The sequence below is a fragment of the Rana temporaria genome, chromosome 12, assembly GCF_905171775.1.
Source record: "Rana temporaria chromosome 12, aRanTem1.1, whole genome shotgun sequence".
NCBI lineage: Eukaryota > Metazoa > Chordata > Amphibia > Anura > Ranidae > Rana > Rana temporaria.
Window position 1 is genome coordinate 15,568,777 of NC_053500.1, and position 7,006 is coordinate 15,575,782.

Here is a 7,006-nt window from a genome sequence, read left to right on the forward strand (position 1 = left end):
GGCCTTAGGTGTATCTTTACAGGAGATATAATTACATTGTTATTACAGACTGTATCTTTACAGGAGATATAATTACATTGTTATTACAGACTGTTTCTATAGAGGAGATATTAGAGTCTTAGCTGTATCTGTACAGGAGATATAATTACATTGTTATTACTGACTGTATCTTTACAGGAGATATAATTACTTTGGGCCAGATTCACGTAGCTGCGGCGCAGCGTAACGTAACCCGTTTACGTTACACCGCCGCAAGTTTTCAGATTTAGTGCCCGATCCACAAAGCACTTACCTGGAAATTTGCGGCGGTGTATCGTAAACACGTCCGGCGCAAGGCGGCCCAATTCAAATGGGGCGGGTACCATTTAAATTAGGCGCGCTCCTGAGCCGGACGTACTGCGCATGCTCCCGTCACAAATTTCCCGACGTGCTTTGCGCGAAATTACGACGCGCCAACGTTTTGTGAATCGCGACGTGATCAAAGTACTTACGCCGGGAAAAAAAAAAAAATTTAAAATAAAATTCAAAAGCGACACGGGAAAGATGGGCATACTTTAACATGGTGGAGTACTTTTACACCATATTAAAGGTGCCCTATCTTTGCGACGGAAATCTAACACTTGCGACGACGTAACGACAGGAAAAACATTCGGGGATCGCCGTAACTCCTAATTTGCATACCCGACACTGGTTTACGACGCAAACTCCCCCAGCGGCGGCCGCGGTACTGCATCCTAAGATCCGACAGTGTAAGTCCATTACACCTGTCGGATCTAAGGGATATCTATGCGTAACTGATTCTATGAATCAGTCGCATAGATACTCTGAGAGATACGACGGAGTATCTGAGATACTCCGTCGTATCTCCTTTGTGAATCTGGCCCTTAGTTATTACAGACTGTTCCTATAGAGGAGATATTAAATTCTTAGCTGTATCTGTACAGGAGATATAATTACATTGTTATTACTGACTGTATCTTTACAGGAGATATAATTACATTGTTATTACTGACTGTATCTTTACAGGAGATATAATTACATTGTTATTACAGACTGTTCCTATAGAGGAGATATTTAATTCTTAGCTGTATCTGTACAGGAGATATAATTACATTGTTATTACTAACTGTATATTTACAGTAGATATAACAACACTGTTATTTCTGACTGTATCTGTAAAGGGGATGAAATTACATTGTTATTACTGACTTTATCTTGCGCTTAAGACCTTGCTATTCAGGAGGTCCACCGTTTCCGGTAAGGGCACTCACATACAGAGTGGGATTTATCTTCAATCAGGGTCTCCTTTACATCTCCTCTTCCCCCTCCTTTCTCCCTTGGTGAAGGTGGATGAACCCTGGATCTTGTCTTCTCATCGGACTTGCTCCCTCCCATCAGTGCTTTTTTCTTTATTTGTGTATGGACTCAATGCATTTTTGTTTTCTCACCAATTCATTTTTCTTATCTCTCTTCCATATGTACATTTTTTGAGTGTTCACATTATAAGTGCATTAAAATGTTTTTTACAAATGCTTTTTACCATTATGTTTACGAGGCTTAACAGTTGTATCTGTATAGCAGATATAATTACACCCTTACTACAGTCCATGGCCCGGATTCTGAAAGCACTTACGCCGGTGTATCTACTGATACGCCGCGTAAGTGCACGGATGCGCCGTCGTATCTATGTGCCTGATTCTGCAAGTAAGATACGCCTGAAATTTGGCTTCATACGACCGACGTAAGTTTCCTACGCCGTCGTATCTTGGGCGCATATTTACGCTGGCCGCAAGGGGCGCTTCCATTGATTTACGCGTCGAATATGTAAATGACCTAGATTCGCTGATTCACGAACGTACTTGCGTCCGTCGCAGTAATATACGCCGTTTACATAAGGAATACATCCGGCGTATAAGGAGGCGCATCCCATGCAAAGGTATGGACCACGTAACAGCCGTCGTATGGCTGGGCGTAGGTTACATTCAGTGATTCGACGTATCTTAGGCCTTCGTTCTGACGTGATTCTGAGCCTGCGCACTGGGAGCGTCCACGGGACAGCGCATGCGCCGTTCGTTCGGCACTTCATTTGCATGGGGTCACGCTTCATTTAAATGTATCACGCCCACTTCCTTCCTACTTTGAATTAGGCGGGCTTACGCCGACCAATTTACGCTATGCCGGCGCAACGTAGGGAGCGAGTGCTTTGTGAATACTGTTCTTGCCTCTCTGTGTTACGTTGGCGTAGCGCATATGAGATGCGCTACGCCCGCACAAATATACGCCACTCTACGTGAATCCGGGCCTATATCTGTACAGGAGGTGTAATTACACTTTTATTTACAGCTGTATACTGTAAGTACAGGTGATAAAACGTCACACTCAATACGTGTTCTAACAGTACAGAGGAGATATACATACAGTATACTCTCTAGATTTTAGTTTTTTTAATCAGATTTTATTTGAGAAAGTTTTAAAGACATAGACAAATAAACACATGTAATAACCGCCCTCTCTTCTCTTTTCTCTTTCTTCTTCACCACGGATTGATTCAAAGTTACATCTCACCAGCGGCGCTTAGACGCTCACTTCACAGTGGGCATTTGGCGCCTAATTAAGCTCAAAAATCAATCAATCAATCAATAAAATACACCACCAAAAAAAAAAAAAAGACACAAATACAAAAACCCTACAAACAAATATAACATACTTAAAAGCCATCATAACAATAAATTAATAAAATTAATAATACATTTTAAAATAATAAATTAATAAATTGCATCAAACCGCTTTAATGAGTTTCTAAGAAAATAAGTGTCTCTCATAAGAAACACACTTGCTATGATCAAATATGCAGTCGGATAGGGTCGGAGGATGCCGGAAAGTCCACTTTAGAGCAATTTGTCTTCAAGCCATGAACAGAGCACGTCTAACAGTAATCTGGTGGCTTAAGCATGGAGAGGTCCACATAGCCCAATAAGCATGTAAGTGGATCCACTGAAAGGTTTACACCTAAAAGCCCATTAAATGTGCCCCCAACCTCCGCCCAGTACCTCTAGAGTGGAGAAGATACAATATCATTTTTATTGGGAGCGTGATTTTTTTTTAGTTTTTTTTGAGGTGCCACCCAGACCCCCCCCCCCCCTTCCCCCAGGGTATCTTTCTTTTCCTCCATGTTGTCCAGGTAGTTCTCAACCTCAGAAAGGTTGGTCTACCCCTGCCCTAAAATTTAAGGGCATAGCAAATGTACAGTATCAGGGATCCCGATAATATCTGGGACAACCCGATTTCCGACAGCAAATGTTCGATTTGAGCTTGGTGTTGGAAAAACCAACCGTGTGTAGGCTCCATCTGACATTTGCTGTCGGAATTTCCGACAACAAATGTTTGAGAGCTGGTTCTCAATTTTTCCGACAACAAAAGTTCTTGTCGGAAAATTTTGATTGTCTGTAGCCAATTCCGACGCACAATAATCCTACGCATGCTCGGAATCAATTTGACGCAAGCTCAGAGTCATTGAACATTTTTCTGCTCTTCATAGTGTTGTTGTACGTGACCGCGTTCTTGACGTTCGGAATTTCCAACAACATTTGTGTGACCGTGTGTATGCAACACAAGTTTGAGCCAACATTCCGTTGGAAAAAAATCCACGGTTTTGATGTCGGAATGTCCGATCGTCTGTACGTGGCATTTGGCCTATAGGACACGAAAATTCAGGGGGTCCTATAGACCCCGTGTAGGATAAATATCTGGGTTAGCCTACATGAAGGGAAGAGTAAAACAAGGGGGAGAGCCATTAGAATTTCTTCCCAAACCTTATTCGGAATAGGCCCGATATTGTGTTCCCACTTTGCCCTGGAAGCAGGGCCGGATTTGCTCTCCCTGCCGCCCCAAGGCCAGGTTCCGCAATGTATGCCTTCCCCACAAACCGAACCACCCCCCCCCCCCCCTAAATCAACAGAGAATGACAACCGGATGGCAGGGGCGACACGGTTAGTTCAAATATTGTTTTATTTATTTGTAGCTTGTCGTTTACTTTTTTTTCTTTTTGTATAATTTTCTTATTATTTTTCTTATTCTTTACTTTTTAATTACTTTTTTTAATTTATTTATAATTTCTTATTTTTTTATATATTTTTTATTTTTTTAATTAATATTTTTTTTCACTTAACTTTACTGCTATCACACAGGAGAAAACAATTCCCTGTGTGATAGCAATTGGAGGTGACAGATTCTCTTTATTGACCCTGTCACCTTCAAAACAGGAGTCCTAGCACTGTGCTAGAACTCCTGTCACAGCTGAGATGGGAAGAGCACAGCTCTCCCCTCTCTCTGTGTACATCAGCGGCAGGGACAGGAGACAGACTCGGCGGCCCGGGGGAGGATGGAGTCCTGAAGACAGAGCCAGCAGAAAGAGGTATGTGGGGGGGAGAGGGGAGGACAGATGGCAGCACACATGTTACAAGTGATTTCGGCGACATCACCGCAATCACTTGTTTCTAGTCCTGCTAGAAAGCAACTTACCGCCCTTAAAGCGGAGTTCCACCCAAATTTGGAACTTTCGCTTATCCCACTCCTCACCCCCTTACATGCCACATTTGGCATGTAATTTTTTTTGGGGGGGGAGTGGGGGCTTCAGGAGGAGTGGGACTTCCTGTCCCACTTCCTCCTTCCGGGCAGACGATTAAGCCTAATCGCCTAGGCGATTAAGCTTAATCACCTACAGGAAGGGGCTGCTGAAGGCGATCGCAGTGCCGCTCGCGCATGCGCAGTGGGTGCCCGGCCGTGAAGCAGAAAGCTGGCACGGCCGGGTGCCCACACTGAGCATGAAGACGCCGGCCGGGGAACGGGGGGAGAGGAGCGGAGCCCCGTCCGGCGCGTCGCTGGAGCCGTGGAGCAGGTAAGTGTCGGTTTATTAAAAGCCAGCAGCTACACTTTTTGTAGCTGCTGACTTTTAATAAACTTACAAAATGGGTGGAAAACCCCTTTAACGATATGTTCCGGCTGTCGGGGGACTCCATGCTGCTGCCGCCCCTTGGTGTCCTGCCGCCCCGAGGCCTGGCCTCGGTGGCCTTGTGGGAAATCTGGGCCTGCCTGGAAGGCAAAGGGAATTTATGAGCGGAGTTCTCTAAAAGGGCTGAGTAGGTAGCTGAGATAAGGCCTTTGGTGGAAATCGCGTGTACCCCTCTCGCCAATTCCGGCACAGAGGAAAAACAAAACTGGGGAAGAAGAAAATTGAGTATGTAGGGTGTGACATAGCTGCAAATATTGGTGAAACCACCACCTAGGGTTCAAAGAAAATTTCCTTATCAGGTGCGCAAATGATCTAAGTAGGCCGTTCTCATATAGTTGTGCAAGCGTATGGAGTCCTGCCTGCTCCCACCCCTGGAAGCCTTGCAGGGTAGATAACTTAAGGAGGCTGTCATTGTCCCATATATACTCTCTAGTTACTAACTGTATCAATACAAGGGATACTATACATCTACACACTCATTACCGGCTGTATAAGTAGAGAAGTGCTCTCTTCTTCCAGGCTGTATGAGTACAGGTGCTATATAACAGTTCTATTACTGGCTGTATTACTACAGGAGGCATAATTATACTCATTACTGGCTAAATGCGAGCAGGAGGTTTAATAACACTCTTATTGGTGGCTGTATCGGTTCAGGAGAGATAATTAAACACTTATTACCGGCTGTACCACTACAGGAGATACAATTACACTCATTACCGGCTGTATGAGTACAGAAGATATAATTACACACTAATTACTGGCTGAATCAGTACAGAAGAGATAATGCCACAATTATTAGCTGTACCAGTGCAGGAGATGAAATGACCCTGTTATTACCAGTGGCATCAGTACAGGACAGGTACAGCAACAGTGGCGGCTGGTGCTCAAAATTTGTGGGGGGCGCAAACAAATAAAAAAAAAAAAAAATCAAGCGCAGTCACTGTGCCCATCAAACACAGCCACTGTACCCATAAATTGGCGCCATTGTGCCATCAAACGCAGCTACTGTACCCATCAATTGCCGCCACTGTGCCATCAAACGCAGCTACTGTACATCAATTGCCGCCACTGTGCCATCAAACGCAGCTACTGTACCCATCAATTGCCGCCACTGTGCCATCAAACGCAGCTACTGTACCCATCAATTGCCGCCACTGTGCCATCAAACGCAGCTACTGTACATCAATTGCCGCCATTGTGCCATCAAACGCAGCTACTGTACCCATAAATTGCCGCCACTGTGCCATCAAACGCAGCTACTGTGCCCATCAATTGCTGCCACTGTGCCCATCAATTGCTGCCAATGTGCCCATCAATTGCCGCCATTGTGCCCAGTGGCATCAGTACTGGACAGGTACAACAACTGTGGCGGCTGGTGCTCAAAATTTGTGGGGGGCGCAAACAAATTAAAAAAAAAAAATCAAGCGCAGTCACTGTGCCCATCAAACGCAGCTACTGTACCCATAAATTGGCGCCATTGTGCCATCAAACGCAGCTACTGTACCCATCAATTGCCGCCACTGTGCCATCAAACGCAGCTACTGTACCCATCAATTGCCGCCACTGTGCCATCAAACGCAGCTACTGTACCCATCAATTGCCGCCACTGTGCCATCAAACGCAGCTACTGTACCCATCAATTGCTGCCATTGTGCCATCAAACACAGCTACTGTACTGTACCCATCAATTGCCGCCACTGTGCCATCAAACGCAGCTACTGTACCCATCAATTGCCGCCACTGTGCCATCAAACGCAGCTACTGTACCCATCAATTGCCGCCACTGTGCCATCAAACGCAGCTACTGTACCCATCAATTGCCGCCACTGTGCCATCAAACGCAGCTACTGTACCCATCAATTGCTGCCACTGTGCCCATCAATTGCTGCCAATGTGCCCATCAATTGCCGCCATTGTGCCCCATCAATTGCTGCCACTGTGCTCCATCAATTGCCTCCAGTGCCGAGCACCTGATTGACTGAGAGGCGGGTCAGT